At 37.8% G+C, this 27996-nt stretch overlaps 1 long non-coding RNA gene across 1 annotated transcript; it reads left to right on the forward strand.

The window, feature by feature from the left end:
- Window positions 1–572: 572 nt before the first annotated feature.
- On the forward strand, window positions 573–25262 carry LOC137616213 (uncharacterized). Its single transcript, XR_011039337.1, has 2 exons — window positions 573–739; window positions 25138–25262. It is a non-coding gene; the product is annotated as an uncharacterized lncRNA (long non-coding RNA).
- The last annotated feature ends 2734 nt before the right edge of the window (window positions 25263–27996 follow it).

The raw sequence follows: 27996 nt of genomic DNA on the forward strand, positions 1-27996 counted from the left end.
CCTGACAAAGCTAGAGTAGGCCATAAATTATTGTTAATCCTACGTGTGGAGTGCTTCGGCCTCTGGACAGTAAAATTTCCCCCTTTTGTATTTAAAGAGTGATGGTTTGTGAATTGTGACAGTAAAGTATTAGCAGGGTGTTTGTGCCCCGAGAGTAAGTGCTCATATCCTCCCCTGTTGAACTTTATGTAACTGTTATAAGGAGACTTTCCCGGACTAAGTTCCCACTCAGAACATAACCATTAAAAAATTCTCCACAGGACAGGTAAAAGGCCATCTTTGTATATATATATATATATATATATATATATATATATATATATATATATATATATATATATATATATATATATATATATATATACGTGTAAGTGTATGAGGGTATGTGAATATGTGCATTTCTTAATGAAGGTGTCCTTGCATTTATTTGTTTGCATGAAAATCCGAAAAAAAAAGTTTTGGAATAAGTCGGAAAACTAGTTCACATTATTTCCTCCCTTTTATCGTAAAACCAGCGGAGTTAAGTATGTATTTATTACAGTGTCTTTTGTTTTATCTTCATATCATGACATTAAACAGAAAGACGAGATTATATAATGATTTAATAAGAAGAAAACAATTTTCCACGTTCCAATGTTCTCATATGTATTGTTCCGCATTCCAATGGGCCGCCATTACACTACCAGCTATTTTGTAAGGGAGGTCGTAATCAGGGATACCTCTCCCCATTCTTACAAAGGTTAGTACCGGTATTTTAGATTCCAGATCAGGTATATCAAAGTGTTTATAGAGTTATTTTAAAGCAAAAAAAGTGACAAGAAATGTACTTTGCTCTGTGGGTTAGCACAAGGAGGTTTAAACCTCCTTGGGTTAGCCTTGTTTTGAATCGGCTGTCATATGTCGAGACATTTTACGGTACCAATGGCAAAACTTCACAGGTTTAAATCATATGTATTGTGTAAGCCCAAGTGTAATGTATAATGAATATGAGATTTAATAGGTTAAAAGACTTTGAAACAATTTACAGGATTCTTCGATGTATTTTTGTGTAATTTTTATTTCAAATCATCTAATTAAATTGTGACTGCTTCGATACTGTGAGGTACCTACAGTTGATAGTAATTATCGACAAACCATCACTAGGTTTTTTTTTTAAATTAGACCATTTTGACTAGTCTCAAATAGCATAGCTTGGACTGAGTGATATTGATTGGTATCTTAACTGTATATATAGGTGACTAAAGGTAAAGGTGACTGGTTTCAGTTCCTATTCCATCAGAATAGATACTCACCAGAACGTCAGCCGGGCAAGCCCAATCCCCCACCGTGGTGCCCTACCACAGCAGTAGCCTCCCCAGTAAACCGCTTAAACTTACGGTCCTGGACGGGGATCGATCTCTTGCCATGAGAAATGCTAGGCAAACATGTTACCACTGTACTAGCCAGGAGGCTAGTAGAAATGGGTAAAAATATGAAGTTTTTTTTTTTGGTAAATTTTTAGTTTCAGCCAAATTTGGAAAAATGCAATAAAAATATATTTGTTGCATCAGAAATAGTGTGGTTTCAATGAATTTAACGTTTATTTTGACTGCAAACCAACCGATTTAGAGATTTACTATGTATACCCTAGTTCATCCCACCAATTATGGGGGACACCCTTTGGGAACCGGGGTTTTGGGTGGGGGAAGGGGGGGGAGGGTGTTGGGGCATTGAATGATATTTGCAATAAATGAATAATTAATGTTCCAGCACCCCTCCCCCATACCCCTAACTAGGCCTACCGGGGGGAGGGGGGTAGGGCCCCCCCGCGACCCCCCCTTAAAGCCACAGTAATTTTCAGGGCACCACAGAACCTAACAAACCCACCTAACCTAACCTAACCTAGGGGCCCTGTACCCCTACCGGGGGGGGGCTTCGCCCCCCCTGCAACCCCCCCTTATGGCCAAAGTAATTTTCAAGGCACCACAGAACCTAACAAACCCACCTAACCTAACCTAGGGGCCCTGTACCCCTACCGGGGGGGGCCCCCCTGCGACCCCCCCTTAAGGCCACAGTAATTTTTAGGGCACCACAGAACCTAACAAACCCACCTAACCTAACCTAGGGGCCCTGTACCCCTACCGGGGGGGGGCTTCGCCCCCCCTGCGACCCCCCCTTTAACCAGGGGTAAATTTGAATATATATATTTTGTTAAATCACTTCTTACCTTAAACGGAAGATGACGATGAAGATGTGGAAGGTTGTGGTTGACCCTCTTCTGAATCATCAAGTACTGGAATACGTTCAGATTTGGTACAATACCACACATGTCTATCCTCACGAAAATGTAAAGGCGAATCACATTTACCACACTGGACACTTAAAGGTAATACGGAATGCTCCCTTAGAAAACGATTCACTACTTCAGGAGTTCCATTATAATTCCCATGAAATCGGCCGATCACATCAAAATAGGAATAACGACATATTTCACACAACCGTACCGGAGGATCCATGACAGTTAGGTGACGTGTGATGAAAATATAGAAACCGGAACTTTTGAAAACCGAAAACAAACGACAATCACGGGTTTCTCCCATAATGAAATAGGGAAAAAAACAAAATACTATCGTTTACAATGTTATATTGCACGAAAAACAGATCCTTGAAACAAGACTGAGAGACCAATGAATCGTCCAATAATAACCCTTGAAAAGAACCCAGTAGTATTTAGATTGGAGGAGCGACATTAGTGGGAGGAGCAAATGCGCATTCAAGTAAATATTGTCACATTACGCAATGGGGCGGAGCCAAGTAAGATGAAAACAGACATACAAACGAACAAGAGCTAGGTCCCGTGGCAGCCTAAAGGTATACAAAACACTTAGAAATAAAATGCAGACCTACATTAACTGAAATAATTATCTCTGTAAGTAGACATCAGCGTCAATAATGTATTGAGAGAAAGTTTTTTGTTATCACGTGCTTTACTAGGAAAATATATTAATATAATACATTTCCCAATTTGGTTGAATCTAAAACTTTACCAAATTGGATAATAGAATGGTTTTCTGGCATATTTTCGCGTATTTTGAAAGAATTTGACGATGATTTTTCTGCGAAATCCATAGATTGTGGAGTTGAGGCAGTTGATACCTAACTCCACAACGATGGATTTGCACCGATAATCTTCATCATATTTGTTCAAAACACATGAAAATACACCAGAAAAACCATTCTGTTATCCATTTGAAATTATTGGCAACTTATGCAAATTCATATATATATATATATATATATATATATATATATATATATATATATATATATATATATATATATATATTTATAACTTTTCCCCACTCAAAATCCCAGGTTCCCACATGTCTGTGGGGGAAGGGAGAGGGGTACAAGGAGAGAACAGTTTATTTGCGACAGAAATAAATGTGAAATTTGTTGAAAGCACATTAGTTACTGTAGAAAAACTGATTTTTCTAATAGAAAATTTTGTCCCGAACGGAGCTATAATTTTACCAAAAGAAGCGTTTGATCTATCAATAGTTGAAGGGTAAAGTTTTGGATTCAACCAAATTGGGAAATGTATTATATTAATATATTTTCCTAGTAAAGCACGTGATAACAAAACACTTCTTCTCAATACATTATTGTCGCTAATGCATACTTACAGAGAAAAAAAATATTTCAGGAATTGAAGGTCTTGACTTTTTCTAAGTTTAGTGTATATCTTTCCATGGGCACGCAAGGTAGCTCTTGTTAGTTTGTATATCTGTTTTCATCTTACTTGGCTCCTCCCCATTGCGCAATGTGACAATATTTGCTTGAATGCGCATTTGCTCCTCCCACTAATGTCGCTCCTCCAATCTAAATACTACTGGGTTCTTTTCAAGGGTTATTATTGGACGATTCATTGGTCTCTCAGTCTTGTTTCAAGGATCTGTTTTTCGTGCAATATAACATTGTAAACGATAGTATTTTGTTTTTTTCCCTATTTCATTATGGGAGAAACCCGTGATTGTCGTTTGTTTTCGGTTTTCAAAAGTTCCGGTTTTATATTTTCATCACACGTCACCTAACTGTCATGGATCCTCCGGTACGGTTGTGTGAAATATGTCGTTATTCCTATTTTGATGTGATCGGCCGATTTCATGGGAATTATAATGGAACTCCTGAAGTAGTGAATCGTTTTCTAAGGGAGCATTCCGTATTACCTTTAAGTGTCCAGTGTGGTAAATGTGATTCGCCTTTACATTTTCGTGAGGATAGACATGTGTGGTATTGTACCAAATCTGAACGTATTCCAGTACTTGATGATTCAGAAGAGGGTCAACCACAACCTTCCACATCTTCATCGTCATCTTCCGTTTAAGGTAAGAAGTGATTTAACAAAATATATATATTCAAATTTACCCCTGGTTAAAGGGGGGGTCGCAGGGGGGGCGAAGCCCCCCCCGGTAGGGGTACAGGGCCCCTAGGTTAGGTTAGGTGGGTTTGTTAGGTTCTGTGGTGCCCTGAAAATTACTGTGGCCATAAGGGGGGGTCGCAGGGGGGGCGAAGCCCCCCCCCGGTAGGGGTACAGGGCCCCTAGGTTAGGTTAGGTGGGTTTGTTAGGTTCTGTGGTGCCCTGAAAATTACTGTGGCCTTAAGGGGGGGTCGCAGGGGGGGCGAAGCCCCCCCCCCCGGTAGGGGTACAGGGCCCCTAGGTTAGGTTAGGTGGGTTTTTTAGGTTCTGTGGTGCCTTGAAAATTACTTTGGCCATAAGGGGGGGTCACAGGGGGGGCGAAGCCCCCCCCCGGTAGGGGTACAGGGCCCCTAGGTTAGGTTAGGTTAGGTGGGTTTGTTAGGTTCTGTGGTGCCCTGAAAATTACTGTGGCTTTAAGGGGGGGTCGCTGGGGGGGCCCTACCCCCCTCCCCCCGGTAGGCCTAGTTAGGGGTATGGGGGAGGGGTGCTGGAACATTAATTATTCATTTATTGCAAATATCATTCAATGCCCCAACACCCTCCCCCCCCTTCCCCCACCCAAAACCCCGGTTCCCAAAGGGTGTCCCCCATAATTGGTGGGATGAACTAGGGTATACATAGTAAATCTCTAAATCGGTTGGTTTGCAGTCAAAATAAACGTTAAATTCATTGAAACCACACTATTTCTGATGCAACAAATATATTTTTATTGCATTTTTCCAAATTTGGCTGAAACTAAAAATTTACCTTTTTTTTTTTGCTAATACCCGATTGGACTGTGTAAAGTGTGCCACATTTTTTTCAAATCGTAATTCTGGTAGCTTGTATGATTGTGTCGCCCAATTACCCTCAGAGGTTTCATTATAGAATAGTGCAATATTAGTTAGGAATGTGAAACTTGCATGATTGAATAGATTTTTGCAAATACGCTATTTTGAATCCCATATACTACTAACGGAAGCCTCCATTAACGAAGCTACAGATTTTAATGAAAAAATGCATTTTTTGCTGCTTTTGCCAGCACATACAGGAGCCTCCTTCCATCCGGCAATTCTGAAAGCATTTGACTAGTGGTGCTTATGTTGAAAGTTATTGTTCGAAAAGAATAAAGGGCCTAACGTTTTATATTTTAAACCTATTTATTTGTTTTCAATATTGGAATATGATATAGTTATAGCTCTTATTGTATTTATCTTATTAATATAAAGGTAGGGTAAGAATGTGTTTATATTTAGTCTGATAATTGGAAATGAAAGGCAATTTCATGTTCGAACAGAGGCATTAGCGCGAAGCTACACCACGCCCCTTTGTTAAATGTGTATTCACGAGGCTAACACACAGCGAAGCATGTTCCGTTTGCCAGAACATAGGAGTAATGAGCTAAATGTTTAATCGAGAGCGAAACGAGGATACGGCAGAGCAAAAATCAGCAAATTTATCATATTTGGGTAAGGAGGTATTTGTAGGATGATCAATGCTATGAATGACTACTTAGAAAATAAGATGGAAAAATCCCGTTTTCTATGCATCCGGAAGTCTTGGCAAACAAAAGATCCAGTGTGTTTATAATGCGCATTTGTCATTACTGTAACTTTTTTTTCATTATGACTTTTTATGACGACTGATGGCAACAAAGTTTTAAAAAGTTAATTCAAATATCAATACAATTAGACTAGTACACTGTATATTTTAAGGTGTTTCGAACATAATTAATGACGATACCTTGTGCAAAGCCATAGCATTTCACTTATGGTCGTCAATCCTCCGGGATCATTATCAAAAACGCTCAAAACACCAAAAAAATACTTTTAAAACCAGTCTTATTTTTAACTAACCATTTATTGCACTGTTGTATAATTTTACCGTCTCCCGTTGGTTCCTTAGAAAAAAAAAAAGAATAGTCATGTAATCTTGTAAATAGGCCTGAACCACCAAGTAAGTCTTAAGTATGCATCACAACTCCCACATTTTGGAAGACCCGCATGAGAAATTGGAATTTTAAGTTAGGGTTGTGCACACATTGAATGCAAAGCCCCAATGAGGAACGGGAGATGGTCCATGAATTTTTAGATATCTTTTACATCAACATTCATTGCTAATTATGTAATATTGCAAAAACTAAATCGATCTAGTATATGAGTACTTCGAGAATAATGGGGGGGGTGGGGGGGTAGTTTATAGCGCTACGGCCGAGCGTCCTAATTTGCTTATTATCGCTCCGACTGTTATCTTGTATAGAATAAAAACGTTTGGAAATGGTCTACGGATCTTAAATATGTTGTGTAAGGGGGGGGGGGTTGGGGGGGGGGGGCACAGCCCCCTTGGGTAAGGACACGACTTTTAGCATAGGTTAGGTGGGTTTTTTAAGTTAGCTTCTCCCGTCGTATTCATAGGTAAGGAAACTGTTGTGTAAGGGGGGGGGGCGAAGCCCTCCTGGGTAAGGATACGGCTTTTAGCATAGGTTAGGTGGGTTTTTTAAGTTAGCTTCTCCCGCCAAAAGCGTTTTCAGAACAACGGCCACAGTTCAGAATATTCCCGTTTTCTACGGGATCTGGCCGTCACCCTACAAAGGCTCCAATAGGGGTTGTCTTAATGTAGGCACCAGAGCCTGACCTGGCATGTCTGAACTCCTCTTCCATCTAGTGACATCTAAGAAAATACAAGTTGAATCAAGTTCGATGGGTCCATCCTGATGTGAACTTCCATAAACTACTGTACAACATATACATCTAAAAACATGGTCTAGACGTAAAGTTTAAGACAACCCTTTCAAAGCATTATTGCCTATTATATAAAGAACAATGGGACTGCCTCATATGTTTAAACACGATTTACTGTCTTTGCCTACCTTCTCATGTGTCTAAATTACAGAAATATATACTAATCTTAACCTAACCTAGGATGCAGGATCATTGCCTAGCCAGACTAAGACACGCCACACCCACCTAATGTAACTTAGTGATGTAGATAGAATCAAATTATGAGGATGTATCCAAACATGACATACAATGTTGTAGATTGAATCAAATTAAGGATGTAGGCTATATCCTAACTTAACTTACTGCGTGATACAAAGACTATATCCTAACTTAACTTACTGTGTGATACAAAGTCCTGCTTAAAACAAGAACAATTATTAAATTTTTTCCTGTACAATACAAAGCTTGGAAAATTTACAGTTTCATCCATTATGGGAAATCTATTATAATAATATATTTCCCGAGTAAAGCAAGTCTTTTGTAGTATTTCTGTAAAATATTATCTGTCGCAAATGCCTAGTTCTTTATATATCGACGATCAAACTCACGCTACTCCCAGATTTTTTCTAAGTCTGTTGTTATTGTTGACTGTCTTGTATTTGCTTAAATGAGCCCTGTAACCTCTATAATCCGCAGACAAACTAGTCCACCATAAAGTCTTACACGTTTGGCCAATCACAGCGCCTATCCACTATGACGTCATACATGTTTGGCCAATCACAGCGCGACAATACAACAGCGCCACAATACATCTTTCCCATGCATTTCATTTCGTTCTTAGAAATGGAGGCAGTAACAAGCACGTCATCTCATGTTGCACAAGAAGTTGAAATTCCATCTTCTTGTCCTGACTGTTTCCTAACTTGCAATGAATTTGTTGTAAGTTATTCGGGGATTATTGAAAACCTAGTGGATTTGTGCCGGAGAGACAATTTGATTTTACAAAATCAAAATTGGCCTGCATGTCAAGGAACTTTCCCAACGGCTTCACGTTTTCCTCAAAGCAGCAACACATCTTGATGAACCAACAGTTTAAGGTAAGCTTCATTAATTTATAGAGTATATTATAATGGTGATAGTATAACGATGTATGCAGCAGTACCATCACTTTGTATTTGGGTTGATGGATGTGTTAGGTAGTGGCTGTAAGGGGGGTGGCCTCGCAGGGGTAGGCCTAGGTAGGGGTACAGGGCCCTAGGTTAGGTGGTTGTATTAGGTTCGTTAGTGTCCCAAAATTCACTGTGGCCTTAAGGGGGGATCGCAGGGGGGCGGACGCCCCCCCCCCCCCCCCCGGTAGGCCTATGTAGGGGTACAGGGCCCCTAGGTAGGGGTACAGAGCCCCTAGGCTAGGTTAGGTGGGTTTATTAGGTTCAGTAGTGCCCTGAAAATCACTGTGGCCTTAAGGGGGGGTCGCAGGGGGAGGCGGAGGCCCCCCCCCCCCCGGTAGGGCTAGATAGGGGTATAGGGGGAGGGGTGGTGGAAGGATAAGTATTTATTTATTGCAAATATCATTTGACGCCCCCCCCCCACCCAAAACCCCGGTTCCCACCTGGTGTCCCCCATAATTGTTGGGATGAAGTAGGGTCTTTCTGCATTCTAGAACAACTTAGTAAATCTCTAAATCGGATGGTTTGCGGTCAAAATAAACGTTAAATTCATTGGAACTACACTATTTCTGATGCAACAAATATATTTTTATTCCAGTTTCCCCATAATGGATGAAACTGTAAATTTACCCAAAGCTTTATATTCTAAAGCATTATACTGCTTGGTGGCTGGGGCATAAGAACTTACGTATCGATCGACTAAAATGTGAACATTAATTCCTTTTTCAAGTCCATTGTTTACTTTTGCTTGCATTTGCTTTAAGCAACTTTCAGGTTTTTGTATGATGCAAATATTAGATGGCTATTTGGCCAATTAGGAGTTAAAAAATATTTATGCTTAATTGAATGGATTTTGTTTTACAAGCCATTTTGTTTCCCATCCACTTTAGTTCCAGTATGACTACTATTGCAGGAAGATGTGGGTCAAAGGGTAATTCAATATATTTTGAAGTTATAGTGTCATTTTATCTTTGTTACAACGCACTATGCAAACCTTTTTTAAACAAGACTTACCTGATAGTTATATATATCACTTACGTCCCTGACGTCACGGCAGAAATTTCAAAAACTCGCGCCAATCGCCGATTGGATAGCCAGGTGTACCACCCGTGCGCCCTAGCAAGGTACCTAGGAACTGTTCCATTATTCTTCATATCTTCTCTGCCGGCACTAACGGCAAGATGTTGGATTTTTCACTCGCTGTAACCTGTATATTACAGTTATCTTGGTGATGTACAATTTATTTTTAGCCTTCGCTGGTTTGATTTTATTTTTATTGAGTGTTAGTCCTTTAACTACGTTTGTATCTTAACAGAAGTAGGAATGGGAGTTGTTTCCCCCTACTGTAAAACTTACGAACCTACTCTTTAAACATGATGGCGGAGATCGTTCCACCATCTCTATGATGTCACAATCGTGTGACGTAAGCTACATAGTACTACGTGTAATATGTTACATAATTCTTTACTTTGCTTTTCTTGTAAAGAATGAAAAGGAAGTCTTAACTTACAATAAGTATTTAACTTTTAATATAAAAAAGATTATATTAATTTTTAAGAAAATATTTGTCTTTTTAGTATTTGTTCTTTAAATCATTGATCTATTTTCAAAGATTAAATAGAACTAGCGTATTGTTAATTTTCACTGTGTAATTCTCATGAAAATATGATGCAGTCCTAGCAATTCTTGATATCGTTGTTTATTTTCTTTCGATGTTGGGATTCTAGTACAGTATTATTCTTATATTCACTCATATGTTCCAATTATAAACTGTAGCAATCCACTATTTTTGTAAACCCTCAAGATTTAAGGGTTGTTTACATATACCGTATATATATATATATATATATATATATATATATATATATATAGAAACACGTTATTGCGATATCTGTTCATTTTAATCATAATAAATCACTATTTTTGGGAACCTTCAAGAATTAAGGGTTGTTTTCATATATATATATATATATATATATATATATATATATATATATATATATATATATATATATATATATATATATATATCTGTTCTTATATCTGTTCATTTGAATCATTTAACATGTAACTTTTCCGGTAGTTATATATAACTACCGGGTGAGTATGTATAACATTTATCTTTACTGGTAGTTATATGTAACTACCGGGTAAGTGTGTTCAAACATTTATTTTACAATGAAAATATCAGTGTAATATTTTATAAAAAAATATTTTGTTACAATTTTATATAGCAAGAACTAGAAACAATTTTGCATTCTCATTCAAGCCTTTGGTAGTAGAGAAAGCTCTCACAACGGGCAGGACTAATTATGGTCTTTTGTGTAGAGTTTAAAAGTGCTAAATTAGTGCAGTGAATTTATTCAGCACAGTGGTCGTTTTTTCCTTGCCTTAGACCTCTTCCAAGCTCCCCAACCCCTGGGAGAAGAAATGTCAATCGGCCAAAGGAAACGAGAGGCGTTAGCTCACGAGCAGACGTCCTCTCGAGCATTCCTGTTGATGTTCCCAAGAATGCTCGCCCTTGCCATGGGAAAGCAAAGAGCGTTGGACGTTAAGCTAGTAACTAACATTGCTGTTAGTGTCTTGCATTGCATCGCATTAGCTGATAATAGCAATACTATAATGCGCCACGTCTTTCAGGACGCTCGGCGCCTCGTCTTTCAGGACGCTCGGCGCCTCGTCTTTCAGGGCGCTCGGCGCCTCGTCTTACAAGATCTTTGTCAGAGGAAAACATTGGTAATCACTTTTCTCCTGTTGAATTTGTGATTATTAGAAGGAGGTCCTTATTCCTTTAGTCCTTCAGTTGATTAAGAAACTCATTACAGTTTTTTCATGATTAGTTTCCAAATTATTTTATGCCTGTTGCTCCACGTTCGCCACCCTCTGAATTTACACGTGGTCATCAATGGAGCTTTAAGGATGATGGGAGACTGGTTGGATTCTCAGAAGGACCAAGGAAAGACAGCTTTTTTTTTCCTTTTAATAACCTGGCCTCAAGATCTTGTATCTGGTTACGAGATTATTTTTATTATCTCTAGCCAAGCTACATCTCTAGTTGGAAAAGCAAGATGCTTTAAGCCCAAGGGCTCCAATAGGAAAAAAATAGCCCTGCTAGAAAAGGAAATAAGGAGATAGATAAATGATGAGAATAATTTAACAATAAATCGTTCTTCAAACAATAACGTCAAAACAGATATGTCCTATATAAACTATTAACGTCTAAAACAGATATGTCATATAGGGTGGAGGTCTTGCCACGTTAAGATCAAGGGCGTTGTGGCAGCCCCACAGAGACTGTTACAGCCCTCTGGGTGGATTGCTGGGTCTCTCAAGGAATGCAGGTAAATGAGGCATATAAATCTATGAAGCCAGCTTCCTTATCCGGTATTCCAGGATAGCAAGGGTGGAGGTCCAGCCACGTTAAGGTTGAGGACCTTGTGGCAGCCCCACAGAGATTTTTACAGCCCCCTGGGTGGATCGCTGAGTCTCTTAAGGAATCCAGGCAATGGGGCAGGATAACTTTGAGGTTCGTGCTATTCCTAAAGGATGGATGCGAAATCTTTTTCCTAGTGAAACCTCCTTTGTTAGTTACTCTGGTAAGACCTATCTGCAAAACAGACTCTGCAACATCAAATGTGTCTCTTTTGGGAGAGGGAGGCTTTTGTCCAGACCTGGATGTAACTGCTCTCAATGTCTTTGTTCAGAAGTCAAAGTTCTCCATGGAGACATCAAAATCTTTCAAAAGTCTCATGTCAACCTGGTCACAGGGCGAAGCAGTGTCTGACTGCTTTCGCCTTCAGGCAGTAGAGCCAGACTACATAACTTCTGGCAATCTTGGGAGAAGAGGGGAGCAGACCTTTGGTCAGTACATCTTCTGAAGGAGGATTACAATTTCCTTTCATAAGGAAACCTCCTTTAGTTTTAGCTCCAATAGATCTCTCTCCCAGATCTAGAGAGGAGTATAAGAGGCAGGTTTTGCAATTAAACTTTATTCAGAGCCTCCCTGCATCTGGACGATTGACTTATCAGAGCTCTTTCTTATGATCTTCATGAAGGATTTTCAGATAACTTTGAACCTATCAGAAGAATTGGGTATTCCTGTCAATAAGATGAGTCTCTTCTGACACCAGGACGATTAGCACCACGTCTTATAGGACGTTCGGCGTCTTGCTCTGTTAACCTCTCAGTGCCACGTCTTACAGGACGTTCGGTGCCACACCTTCCAGGATGCTCGGCGCCACGTCTTACAGGACGCTTGGCGCCCCGTCTTACAGGATGCTCGGCGCCTCATCTTTCAGGACGCTTGGCGCCACGTCTTTCAGGACGCTCGGCGCCACGTCTTTCAGGACGCTTGGCGCCACGTCTTTCAGGACACTTGGCGTCGAAGATCTAGCAGGAGGCATGACCTTGAACATGAGAACCTCGGACTTCATGATAACACTAGTCGAATTGAATGTCGAGATCAAGGACGCCTTGGTTCCGATCTTATTGATCACGAAAGTTTTTATCAAGCGTCTACCCTTAGTACAACGCGGCGACATATATGGTGATGTGGGTTTTCTTGTCGCCAGGAGTCAGGACCTTGAAGAGATGTATCCTGATAAACACAAGGTCACTACTTCTGTTAGATCTTCTGACACCATCACAAAAAATACTTTATTTAAGGATGGTGATTCAGTCTTTTTTTTTCGGGCTTTTACGTCTCCTCTTAGAACGGAGTAAGCCATCTTGAAACTGCAATCTTTTCTAAAAATACAGAAGTGTTTTGTGAGGAAGTGGATGAGTATGTTGGGAGACCTCTCCTCTTTGGGAGGGTTTTTTTTTTCCCTGGGAAGGCTGAATCTTTCTTTGTATCCATTGATATGTCACTGTTCATCCTAGTTTTCCTGGACCAAGGTTCGATTCCCGGCCAATCAGAAGCCAGAAGCTCTGGTCCTTATGCGAGTTATCTTTACTCTCTCCATTTCAACCTCGATCATTTTGGGACAAGGAGAAGGTCTTAAGTCGATATGCATCCCTTTTCGGATGCCATAAGAAGTTGCCTTCTGTGGTGGTACGATCCAGTCAAACTTCCGGAAGGTCACCCCTTTTGAACAGAGGATCTTAGATCTTGTGTTGTCTCGTCACCTCCGCTTCGGGGTGAAATGGATGGTGGACTCTCCTAGAAGTCTTCCGTTAAGAGTAGTTTTACTCAGACAACCTGTCTTGGAAATGTACTTTTCAAGTCTCCAAGCTGCTCTTCTGGCTACCTTCAGTCTTTTGAAAACTCACAGGAACTAGAGGTTTTTCGAAGGAGGCATGTAAGTCTTTTACAAGAGCAATAAGGACTTCTACCATCAGGATTTATCAATCCATTTGGGAGATTTTAGAGAATGGTGCAGAGTCAACTTTTTTTTCTCTTCTAGTATCTCTACAACTCAGATTGCTGACTTCCTGTTTTACCTTCGAAGAAAACTCATTTGTTCATCCTCTTTCATAAAGGGATACAGGAGTGTGTTAGCGACTGTTGTCAGGCACAGTATCTTGGACCTTTCGATTGATAAAGTCCTACAGGACCTTCTCAACTTGTTTGAAACATCAAACAACCAGGATTCACCAGCTTGGATTCTGAACTCAATCCTGAAGTTCCTTATGAGTGACGGGCTTGAGCACTTGCATTCTTCTTCATTTTAAGGACCTCACAATGAAAACTATTTTTTTTTTTTTAGTCTTGTGACAACTAAAAGAATTGGTAATTCATATGTTTAGTAAAACGTTGGCTTTCGAGATAACGAAGCTATCTGCTCTTTGCAGTTGGGCTTTCTCGCCAGGAATGACCGCCTTTCTCAACCTTGTGCCAAGGCTTTTAAGTTTCCGAATTTTTCGGATATGGTTGGAGAGGAGTTGGAGAGAGTCCTGTGTCCAGTAAGAACCCTGAAGTTCTACCCAGGCAGAATGAAAGAGTTGCGAGGCAGTCAAAATCTCTTTGGTGCTCGATTAAGAAGCTCTCGTTAACAGATGTCGAGAATATCCTTTTATTCTTCATCAGACTCAGCTCATACACATTATAGTGATACTGGCCTCAAGTTTTTAAGGTCAAGACGCATGAGGTTAGTACTATAACAACTTTAATGACCTTCAAGCAGAATAGATTGTGGTGGAGCATTATGGACACAACCTTTTGGGGGAGTAAATCTGTGTTCACTTCACACTCTTTGAATCGTGTCCAGACTTTTTATGAGGACTGCTACACTCTGGGACCTTTCGTGATAGCGAGTGCAGTAGTGGGTGAAGGATCCACCACTACGTTCCCATAATCCCGATATCCTTTTTTTCTCTTGGAACTTGTATTTGTTTTTATGGTTGTTTGTGGAGGTTGTCAGTCTTCCACAATCATTGATTTTAGTCAGGTGGTCAATTTTGTTCCTTGAAGAGCACCCGGAACTGGTAATTGGAGGAGGTTCTGTCAAAATGAGGTATATACACCGGTTTGACAGTCCCTAAGAGATCTTCAGCCCCCGGGTAGGATCGCTGGATCTCATAAGGCTAGCAGACATAATGAGGCAGAGAATCATTGAAGTCAGCTTCCTTATCAGGTACGAACCCTTAAGTTTGTTTTAATTGACTCTTAAGCAGAATTCCAGATATACTAGATGTCTCTAACCCTCCACCAAAGGTGTTAATCAGCTATATATATATATAACTACTGGGTAAGTCTTATGTTTAAGAATGGTATTTTCATTATAAAATGAATTTTTGAACATACTTACCCAGTAGTTATATATAATTAAAGTCCCACCCTCCTCCCCTCTAAGAGACTAGAGGCATGGAATATATGAGGGTTCCTGGAACGGTTCCTAGGTAGGGGTGGTACACCTGGCTATCCAATCGGCGATTGGCTCGAGTTTTGAATTTTTATGCCGTGACTTCAGGGACGTAAACTATATACAGTATATATAACTACCCGGTTAAGTATGTTAAAGAATTTATTTTATAATGGAAATACCATATTGCAATCAATACACGAAAGACTTTTGAAGGAATTTACTTTCATTTCAGCTAGTTTTCTCTTTGTTGCAATATCGCTTTGTAATTGTATTGCCTAGTTAAAATAGGCCTACTAGTCATGACTAGCATTAGAGAGAAAAAAAGGAGAGGTAAATCTTAATGGTGAAGGTATGGAGGGGACTTGTGTTGACTTTGGAGGAAGTTTTGGAAAACGTTGATGTTTTAGTTCTAGGAGAGGCTTGGAGGACAGTAAAGTTCAGGAGTTGCATGTCTTGATGGAGTAGGATTAGGTTTGGAGATGTGGTTGGTTTGAGGAGAGGTGTGGTTGGTAGGAGGTTGGTATGTTCGATGTGGCTGCAGAATGTAGTGGTGATCTGGTCCCTGAAGGTTGGCGATACACTGAAGTCTTGCTGGGCATCTCTTTTGGCAAGCATGGTGAGGTCCTCAGCAGTTGGGGCACTTGGCAATGGTGTGTTGTGCGGCCTTGAACTTTGTGATGCAGTAAGCTCTAGGGTGCTATCTGCTGCTGCAGACTGCAAAGACCTCCGGGCCTGTGCAGCGGCTCCTGTGGTGCCCAAACTTCTGGCACCTGAAAAATCTTAGAGGCTGTGGAAAGTACTCTTCCATGTAGAAGGTTCATCAGTAGCCAAAGGAGAACTGTGGAGGTCGTTGTCCCTTGATAACTGCCTCTAACTTGTGGGATCTACTGTATTTCCTGATTTCCCCTCACATCTCTCTGCTGAGAAAATGGAAGGGTGGTTGAGCACTGGTTTGAGTGGTAGGTCCGTGTCGAAGTTTATGATGATGGTCATCGGCTTGTCTGTAGGATTGAGGTGTTGGACGTTCTCCTGCTGCATCTTTAGCTATAGATTCCTGGCCTCCATAGTTGCTATGGCAGCATAGGAAGTCGTGTTGGGGCCAAGAGTAAGCCTGAATCTGTTTAGCTGGGGTGACGTGTTGTTGGTGGTCTGCTGTGGAGGTGGTTGCTGGACAGGATGAGTTTTGGTATCCTGGTTTTCCTCTGCTTTTGCTTCCTCTTCATTGTTTTGGTTTCGATTCTCTCTTCTTGGTTGTCCGTAGATGTTTCCATGTCTGTTTGGGTGGATGAGGTGAGGTTTTTTTGTGACTCCGCAAGATGAGGCATTCTGGCGTTTTTAATTAATTTATTGTCCGATTACTTCACTTCATTGGTATTGTTTTAGATTTTGATCAAAATGCATGATATCACATTATAACGAGAACCACCAGTCACAAAGTGTAGTTTATTTTTGTGGTAGTTTTAGGTTATATGTACTACAGTATTTGTATGTATTAAGATTAAACACTATTATTAGTATTCTTTTTCAAGTATTTATCGTCTTTCCAATATATTTGAATTTTATATTATTTCAGAAAAAGTTGTTTTATTTCTATTAGGGCATTCTCCTGTTAGGATTGTATTCCTTTAATCAGGGAAGTACCCCATACAGTACTCTTACAATGTTTGAAGAATTTTCCCAGTCTTTTACTGTACCTCCTTTATCACATCCATTTTTGTCTTATCGTCAAATCCTGTCAAAAATATTAAAACGTTCTTGGAATCTTCAAACAACGTGGTAATGCATTCGAAAATTAATAATAATTAAAGACGAATCCTACGATGCCATTATCTTTGTCAAAAGTCAAACTGGAACCAGGATGAGGAAATCAGAAATGGCCTCATCTGGAAAATCCTTTTTAAGATGGATAAAGATAAATTAACCAGACAACAAAATCATATGATTTAATTATCATATAAAAATTATCATGACCTCTATGATAATGGGTATATTGGAAGTAAAACTCGGCATATGCGCAATAATAGAGAAAAACTGTGGAATAATAAAGAAAGAAAAATAGTTGTATAACAATATAACCCCTCATTTAGTCCTCCCCTCTTCGTGGGCAGGAGAAAATATACAAGAACTGTCCCCCCGCCTTCAATCCACAAAGAATATCTTAGTCTTCAGAAAAACAGATGGGAAATAAGATGTAAACAATTTTTGCTTGTATTTTTAAGTTTTTATATACAGAAGTCACTTAGCAATAATTAGGAAGAGAACTTTTAACGAGGAAAACTAAAAAGGTTGGGCTATGAAAGTTTGGATGCATTACTGAAACATTTGACTAATTTTTCAATTTTTTCTGTCCGTCTTTGTGGGAATGTCTTAGAAGAAAGGTGGCGGAATTCTTCAGGTAATTACATGTGGTTGTAAACAGAATGGGTTTCTGTTTCGTTATTCTAATAGCCATTGTAGTGTAAGGATGATATTCCTTTAGTGTAAAATAAGGGTAAATACATAGTACATTGATTTCTAGCGAGACTGAAATTCGATACGAGAAATTGACGATTGCTAGTTAGTTAGTGATTTGCTGGTTTTCAAAGGGCAAAGTTTAATTATGTTTCTAAGTAACCATCCATTTTGCACAAGGTTTGAAAAAGGTACATTTGAATTAACATTGAGAGCCTGTTTATAACGCCGGACACGGACAAGTGCATAGAACTCCACTTAACATGAACTTCACCACCTAACCTACAATCTGTGTCCTTACTTATCTAAAAGGAAAGCTAATGCGTCTGTGACTCCCCCTAGACTGCTGCATTTTTAGCTAAAAGGTTGAAAATACTTGAGTAATGGAGCATGGCTATGATAATACATACATCCCCAGCATTGGTCCTAACCTAGTAATCAACATTTTCAAGGCTTTGCAAAATCACCGTCATCATCATAAATTGTTTATTTTTGACGGCCGTCATTTAGTCTTAAGTTTGGCTCTTCTGATGGACTCCAGTTGTTTGTCATTTAAGTTATAATTATTCTTGTGAATCATTTATTCTTTTTGTTCAATGAGACGAAACCTGATCAAAAGGATAAGAGTGACTGACTCTCTTGCAGCTTCTTAAGTAAATATTTTGATTGCTTAGTAATTATAGCACAAGGATTTTCATGAAGTTGATATTTTTTTTCAGATTAATATTTAGTTATTCATCGAGAAGCTAATATTTTTCAATTAATTTTCTCAATTCTGGTTTTTAACTATTATCAATCCTAAATTTCCATTGTATACTATATTAATTGGAAGATCCCGTCATGGATAATGATAATATACATTATTACCATATTGGCAGAACCACTAAAATAAAATAAATTCAAAATATGATGAATATCTTAATTTAGTGCCTTCAAGAGTAAAGTTATAATATAGGAATCTTGCTGATTTTGGGCCAATTTCTAGAACAAACAAGTCACCAGTGCTCGGTCGAAGGCATCAGATTTCGGAGCGAAAAAGCGAACCATTATATCGTTTGAGCAATTCAACTCGAACTTCCCCAGAGGATCCGTTACTATACCTAGGGTAAGGTATCAGACTCTACCTTAAGAGAACGGCAACAGCCCTCCCGAGTCCCTTCTCTTGTCATCAGCAGTGGGAGAGACTAAAGTAGGATCACCAAAACATCATCTCAACATGACGACTCACGATGTCAGGAGCATAGCTATGTCCCTGGTCCTTCTAAGCATATTACTCTGTGACGCAGGTTTTACAAGAAAGGATGTGAATGCTCCAGGTGACTTTCACAACTTTTCTCCTGCAAAACGTGACCCACAGGAACTCGATACGATCTATCGGTCCGGTGGTGGCTGCACAACAGCTGGTTGTATACCTCAAGCACCTTATTGGACAAGTAGCAGAAGGTTGAGGGCACTGTTACCCAGTTTTAGTCTGTGTGAATGAAAAGATTTGACTGGCTCTTATTCTTTTCTTCATCCTACCCTCTCGTGTGGAAAGCAGCATCCTTGGTTCTCTGCATAAGCTCCCTTGTGTACCTAGTATTAAGCTAATACTGTTGCATCCCCATCCCCTGGCGAGGTGGTATTGGGAAAGTCTTGGTTACATAAGTTTTTTCCTACAATAGACTCAGAATAACTTTACCTAGAGTCACACTTCTGCATGTCCCAACATACAGTTTGCGTAGGCCGCAGACCTTGCTTAGGTCGCGGACCTTGCATAGCAAGGTTTTAGCGAGGGCAGGGAGTACTAATATACTCGGATAAGGAGCCCCTGGGTAAAGCCAAAAGCCAGACTGGCATGGAAATCCAACCTTCCTAGTGAGCTAGTCACCCCTAATAAATAGCATGGTTTGTATTCCAGTTACGGAAAAAATGACATTTGTAGATAATTTATATTTTTCCTAACTACAAACTTTGGCTATTTATACAAACTTTTCCGCCTTGAAGTCCTACCTCCAAGCAAAGTGAGCTAAATCACAGGTGTGTGAGTGGAAGTGGTAGCAAGGTACCCCCCCCCCCTCCCTTAACCCCTGAGACAGCAAAGCTCTTGCTGTACCTCAGAGAGGAAAAGCCTACTCGGTCTCGACTGTGAAAGGCTGCTGCTCGGCAGTGTCTTATCATTAGATTGAACGGGGTTAACCTTTCCTACTCAATTGAATTTTTTCTTCTCATACAGTGTCGATCTTATTGGTCTCCATTTAGAAGTTGGACCACTTCCTCAGACAGTAGTTCTTGTACTACGCTCTTGGAAAGAAGCGCTTCATACCGCTGGTCAGTATGGTTATAGGGACATCATCCTTCCTAAGGAATAGTCTCCTACTAAAGGACGAGTCTTTATATCCGTGTAGGAACAAATTGCATATTTCAAGTCATTATTATTTATCTTGACTAGACAAACCTGAATCCTTCAAGTTTTACTTCCAGACTCAAACCCTCCTGGAAGTCCTAGGTGAAGGTCGGAGTAGCTACTCAGTGCCCTGGCAAGTGGCAGAGCTTTCCCACCATCTGCCAGCAGCTACCATAACCTCACTATGAATTTTAACCCTGGATAGGTACGGTCCTCGGACACCCCTTTAAGGGTATACTCGGACGCGAACGACCCCGACGCCAAAAAAAATTCTTGAAAAATCAGTTTTTGCAGTAACCTCCTTTTTTCTTTTGCCAAAAAAAACTTCAATGAATGCTTAAAACAACTGTAAAGATAAATACTACTCATCTGCAGAAAAACTATTTATTATAAATATTTTAAAAAATTAAGTAGAAAAAAAAAAAGACCTGACATAAAAATTCATAAAAAAAAAGTTTATACATATATACACAAATCCTTTTAGGAATTGATTCTTGAATGTTTAGGACACATCTTGATGTATTTTGGATGAAGTCAGACCCATGGAGGTGAAGATCTGAAATGAGAAAAAAAGGGTAACTTTTTTTGGCCAAAAAAAATTGTCCAAATTTCATGAATTTTTTTGGGTACCCAAATGAAATAGGAAGTGACTAATTTTTTTAGGGAATAAACATATGTTATCCTAAAATAGAAATATGTAAAAAAATCTTCATTATTTTGTAAATTACATTGATATCAGGGGCCATATCTAAAGGTAATTTTTTGAGTACTTGGAAATTTCGTAAAAAAATACATATATTTAATATATAATATGATATTTATGCAGGTAAAAATATACAAAAATATCACAAATTCTATAGGGAACAAGAATATATATAGATAGGGCAGCTTACGCTCCGGATATGTCCACAAAATGGCCGCCAACCACACTGACTCAGACTCCCTAATCTGCCACTTGAAATGTAGGAAGGGTATGTCAATTTCAAGGTGTTATTTACTAATCTAATTATTATTGGATATGAATAAAAATTGTATGGTGGGTTGCTGGATAATTGTCGATTATTTTACGACTATAAAATTAAAATTCTGACCCAAAAAATTTTATTTGAAGGGAAATAAAATCGAAAAAAAAAATGTAAAACAATATTTTAGCTAAAAAAATTGGATGATGTTCAATAAAAAAAAAAAGTAAACAAAATTTTCCGACAAATAAACATCTAGAGGAATCATTACTCTGTGATAGTTCCTTAGTACGTAGTAATTTTGAAAGAATTGGGAAAAAACGAAAAAATGGCAATCACCGGAAAATCGAACACATACCTATATATACGCCATATCTGGCTAAAAAAAAGATAGGCATGGGTAGCCAGATCATCTAGAAACACTTTCCAACACTATAAAAATATAAGTTTTGCGACACTACTTGCCAATTCCTTACGGTAACATGACTAAGCAAAAAAATGCAAAACAAATAAAAAGGGGCACTCGTGGAAAAATGGCCATTCTAATATACGGCATTTCAGAAAAAAAAAAATTTCAGCCACGTGCTAGGCAAACCATCAAGGCATATTTTCCGACAAATAAACATATAAATGAAATATTACTCTGTGATAGTTCCTTAGTACGTAGTAATTTTGAAAGAAATGGGAAAAAACGAAAAAATGGCAATCACAGGAAAATCGAACACATACTTATATATACGCCATATCTGGCTAAAAAAAAAATAGGCATGGGTAGCCAGATCATCTAGAAACACTTTCCAACACTATAAAAATATAAGTTTTGCGACACTACTTGCCAATTCCTTACGGTAACATGACTAAGCAAAAAAATGCAAAAAAAATAAAAAGGGGCACTCGCGGAAAAATGCCCAACATTCTAATATACGGCATCTCAGATAAAAAAAAAAGACATGCACGTGTTAGCCCAACCATCAAGGCACACTTTCTAACACATAAACATGAAAAAAAAATCAATAATATACGGCAATTCCTTACTACGTAGTAAATTTTTACAAATATTGAAAAAAAAACAGAAATTGGCAACCGCAGTTAAATACCCAATATACCAATAACTACGTCGTATCTGACAAAAACAAAATCACGCATGGGTAGCCAGATCATCTAGACACACTTTCCAACATTAAAAAAGCAAAAGTTTTACGACACTATTTCGCAATATCTTACGGAAAAATGACTTGGCAAAAAAATTAAAAAAAATTAAAAAGTGACACTCGTGGTAAAATGCCCGACATTCTAATATACGACATCTCAGATAAAAAAAAAGACATGCACGTGTTAGCCCAACCATCAAGGCACACTTTCTAACACATAAACATGAAAAAAAAATGAATAATATACGGCAATTCCTTACTACGTAGTAATTTTTACAAATATTGAAAAAAAAACAGAAATTGGTAACCGCAGTTAAATACCCAATATACTAATAACTACGTCGTATCTGACAAAAACAAAGTCATGCATGGGTAGCCAGATCATCTAGACACACTTTCCAACACTAAACAAGCAAAAGTTTTACGACACTATTTGGCAATATCTTACGGAAAAATGACTTGGCAAAAAAATGAAAAAAAATGAAAGAGGGGCACTCGCGGTAAAATGGTCCTCGTGGTGATGAACGACATTTTAACTAAAAAAAAAAACATGCACATGGTAGCCAAACAATCCACCAAGACTTTCCACAACTGATAACCTATACAAGTTGCACCATTTTACGACAATTTCATAATACGTAATAACTTTGATAATTATGCAAACTACCTCAGAAGGGTAAACTCGGACGCGAACGACCCCGACGCGTCTCAGAAATCGGGGAAGGAGTACAGCTACAGCAATGCACATCTGGACACTACTAGAGCGTGTAGGGGAGACACCTCCTGCAGGTCGATCACCCACAAATTCAGTCACGGGGCTGAGTCACGTGAGAAAAACCTGTTTTTTTTTGACGCTCGGGGTCGCAAACGACCCGCCGTACCTATCCAGGGTTAAAGTTCAAGTCAGGCTGAAAACATACTCCTTTTAAAGAACTCAAGTTTGTATTGTTTGGTAATTGGAACTTAGGTTTGTATAGTTTGGTAAAATGCAAATTACCATTAGAATTGATTATATTGATGGTTTTATAAGCTCTGGAAAAGGATGGAAGTACGTATACCCAGTAAGTGAAAAATAACATTGAATAAGTTCGTCAAAGAAATACTCGAGACTAGGATAGTGAATCCGTATAAGTCTTCCATAGTTTAAGGCTAGATAAATAAGGTGGTGAAGATGGGTAGAGTAAGGTGATCCATTGATTGAAGGTTAACCAGAAAATCCACTTAGATAAATTGATTAATATAATAAGATAACTGGAGTTAGTTTGGGAATAATTTTAGTCAGTTGGTGATCTTTTTTGGTTTTTTGTTTTTAGAAGAATGAAAACACCTCAATTATTAACTTGGCCAGCGCTATACTCTTGTTTACTAAGTAATATTGTACCCAAACTTTTACTGTGACAGTAAATCTTATTTTTGCTCAGAATTATTATTTTTATTATTATTACTAGCCAAGCTACAACCCAAGTTGGAAAAGCAAGATGCTATAAGCCAACAGGGAAAAATAACCCAGTGAGGAAAGGTAATAAAATAAATAAATGATGAGAATAAATTAACAATATATCATTCTAAAAAACAGTAACAGCGTCAAAACAGATATGTCCTATATAAACTATTAGCAACGTCAAAAACAGGTATGTCTTATAAACTATAGAAAGACTCCTGTCAGCTTGGTCAACATAAAAACATTTGCTCCAACTTTGAACTTTTGAAGTTCTACTGATTCAACTACCCGATTAAGAAGATCTGAATGTAAAGGATGGTCAGAGTTATGGAAAATCTTATGTAACATGCATAATGAACTAATTGAACGACGGTGCCAAAGATTAATATCTAGATCAGGAATAAGAAATTTAATAGACCGTAAGTTTCTGTCCAACAAATTAATATGAGAATCAGCAGCTGAAAACCAGACAGGAGAACAATACTCAAAACAAGGTAGAATGAAAGAATTAAAACACCGAAAATCTTGTAAGACTTTCTCAATAAGCCAATTTTTTGTGCAATTGAAGAAGACAGACCTAATGCGTTTCTCAAAAGTAAATTTGCTGTTGAGAATCACACCTAAAATTTTAAAAGTCACACAAATTTAAAGAAACATTATCAATACTGAGAGCTGGATGTTGAGGAGCCACCGTCCTTGACCTACTTACAATCATACTTTGAGTTTTGTTAGGATTCAACTTCATACCCCATAATTTGCACCATGCACTAATTTTAGCCAAATCTCTATTTAGGGATTCACCAACCCCAGATCTACATTCAGGGGATGGAATTGATGTAAAGAGAGTAGCATCATCTGCATATGCAACAAGCTTGTTTTCTAGGCCAAACCACGTGTCCTGTGTATATAGTATGAAAAGTAATGGGCCAAGAACACTACCCTGTGGGACACCGGATATCACATTCCTATACTCGCTATGGTGCCCATCAACAACTACTCTTTGAGATCTATTACTTAAAAAATCTATAATAATGCTAAGAAATGACCCACCCACTCCCAACTGTTTAAGTTTGAAAACAATGGCCTCATGATTAACACGATCAAAGGCAGCACTAAAATACATACATTTGTTACAAATGTTTTATTAGTATTGTGTGAGTTTTACCAGGTATCCCTTGTGGTGTAAGGTAGAATGTTTAATTCAAGGAATTATGGTTTATTGATTCTCTTGGAGAAAATTGAAGGATTAGTGGAGCTTCCTGTTAACCAGTGGATTACCAAAGTCTAGGTTTTTTATTATTATTGTGAAGTATTTCCTTTTCAGGCCTTAAGAGTTATTATTATTGTTATTATTATTAGTATTACTTGCTAATTTACGGGATTTACTTTCGGTTATAATATTTTCTGTTATGAATGTTATGGACATGTCTAGGCTATCGCTATTTCCATGTTTATGCACATATACCCAATACATTGGAATGTTTTATATTCTTTATAGTGTATCATGCAGAATATTTTATTTAGTATAGTCTTGACAATGAAGTGCATTGTAAAATATTTGAAGAAGACTCATACATCTGTAGTCCTGAAATTAAAATCTTGTATTTATTTTTCAGACTATAATCATCAAAAGGGAAGGAAGTATTATAGCCTCCTGCACAAAACAGGAAATTGAACTGAAAATATGCACTAAAATGAGGCATTCCTACTGACATCATTTTGAAGATTGGCAGCGAATAATCAGTGATTTACTACAAGAAATTCCTGAATGTTTACGAGGAAGAGAAGTTGATTCATTTTATCAATTTCTAATTTCAAAAGGAGCACCAACCAATCGTCTTGACTGAAGCTGCTAGTCTATCATTAAACTTTTCTGGATTGTTAAAATACTCTGAGAAATATTACTATAAATATCTTGAAATGCTCACGTGACCCTAGTTATTTAATTTTAGGTGGTTGTGTGTTACAAGGGTCACCCCATTTATATGCCCTATTTTCACTAGCAATCACTGAGAAAATTTTCATGTTACAGTAAATAAGTAATATAAATATTTAAAACAAAGATATTACCAGATTACTTCTAGTTAATCAAAGTTTGTGTATTTCTGGAAGTCATGAATTTGATTATTATAACAATCTACTTTTATTTAGCTAGTAGCAAGTATTTTATTTGCTTTCAATCTTTAGAAATTCTTTGCATATAAAGCTAATTTTATTTTTAATTCTATGCATCTTTCCCTTGAAAATACTCGATGCTATTTTCACTAGTAAATTCTAAACACCCAAAAATTAAATTGAACTTGATCTCCAAACCTATCTATATATAATTGAAATTCAGATTGCAATGTCCTAATTTTCATTTAATTGTAAACGATTACAATCATTCGTTTAGTTGCCTGAAAGCTAGCAAGTGAATACAAATATATTGAATGATCATTTATATGCCCTATTTTCACTAACAATCACTGAGAAAACTTTTATGTTAGAGTAAATAAGTAATATAAATATTTAAAACTATGATATTACCAGATTACTTCTAGTTTATCAAAGTTTGTGTATTTCTGGAAGTCATGAATTTGATTATCATAACAATCTACTTTTATTTAGCTAGTAGCAAGTATTTTATTTGCTCTCAATCTTTAGAAATTCATTGCATATAAAGCTAATTTTATTTTTAATTCTATGCATCTTTCCCTTGAAAGCTAATTGAACTTGCTGTCCAAACCTATCTATATCTAATTGAAATTCAGATTGCAATGTCCTAATTTTCATTTAATTGTAAACGATTACAATCATTCGTTTAGTTGCCTGAAAACTAGAAAGTGAATACAAATATATTGAATAATAATGGATTCCTATTACCTCTTAAAATTCCTAGTCTGAATAATTATAGGTTATGTTGATTGAATTTTTTTTTATTGTGTTATTGCAAATGTTTTTAAAAATTAAGGAAATTTTACATTAAAAACCAATAAAGACCCACAAATGTAAATAATGAAGTAACTGTTCCTTAGACATTTGTTGCACATGTTTTAAATTTTCAATAATTAGATGTTAAATCAAATGTAAATTTCCTTTGGATCTCTAAACATACTTCTATATTGTATCATTTTTAGAACGGAGTAAATTACTGTAAACAAGTTCTCTGAATGTGTGGCTAAAAGGAAACTGATATTAATATTTTTCAATATTTAACTTAGCCGGTGATTATATAGCTGCAACTCTGTTGCTCGACAGACAACTCTACGGTAAAAACTCGCCAGCGATCGCTACACATGTTGCGGGTGTGCCCAACAGCGCCATCTGTCGTCCAGATACCCAGTACTCAATGTAAACAAAGACTCAATTTTTTCTCTGTCGAGGTGTCGACAAGACGTACTTTACTCGCTGTTGCTAAACTGGAGTTTTTCACATCTATTTGGTGAAGTACTATATTCTAGTTTTGAGCTTTCGCTATGCAGGTGTTTTATCTTCATCTTAAATCTTGAACTCGCTTTGGATAGATTTAATTATGGTGACAAAGAGAGTATGGACTTTCTTTCACTTTTAAATGGCCAACCCTTCCCTTAGACGGAAGTGTGTTTAGGCTTTTAGTATTATCTTATCACGTTATAAATTTTCCTCTATATATTTTATATCTCTCCGCCTTTATTAGGCCTCTTCGATTAACTTTCCATTTATTATAAACATATAAAAATAAATTTTAATGTTTTGTTTATATGCAACCTTTCCTGAGACTAGGCGGTCCTAACTTGGAAACAGAAGTTAATCAACGTTGAGCCCTTTATATCGTAATTAGCTTTTAAAGAGCTAAGGATTTAAAACTTTTTAAATGTAATATTTTATGAAAGAATTTCTTTGATAGTCTTCGTACTGTTTTCAAAGATGAACTAACGTTTAGTTTTTTTATGCTACGCAGTTGTTGACGTTCAGGACGTTCAACATGCGCTCTATCGTTACGATAGAGAGAGAGTGTATCACGGTTTCACTTTGCAGTAAGAGTAAATCGATTCTGACGTTTTGTTCATTCTTTCTTAGCTTAAATGTTTTAAATTCTTTTTTAAAGGAACTTTTTATTTGAAAAACCTTTCAGTTTTTTCCTTTAGTCAAATAACATTTTTTTTTTTTTTGACGAAATATAATTGGGCTCTTCTCTTAGGTGCGAAATCAAGAGAGAAAGAGAGAGAGAGATAGAGACGGAGGGAGAGAGAGGAGAGAAAACGTTCCGTTCAAGCGGGTAACGTTGTTCTTGAGTTACTCTCGTCCCTAGTCGCTGTACGGGGAGAAAGGATAAAACGTTTTTAGTTTTTTATTCTCGTCCCCAGGCTCTGTGCGGTGAGAGATTGAAAACGTAGTTATATGAACTAGTGTTTAGTCTCTTTCCCAGCCACTGATTTTTTTTTTATCTTAAAATATGTTTTCTGTTTTTTGCTGGTATTAATGAGCTTGCATTATACGACTGATTTCGCAATTAC

The sequence above is a fragment of the Palaemon carinicauda genome, chromosome 22, assembly GCF_036898095.1.
Source record: "Palaemon carinicauda isolate YSFRI2023 chromosome 22, ASM3689809v2, whole genome shotgun sequence".
Classification (NCBI taxonomy): Eukaryota; Metazoa; Arthropoda; class Malacostraca; order Decapoda; family Palaemonidae; genus Palaemon; species Palaemon carinicauda.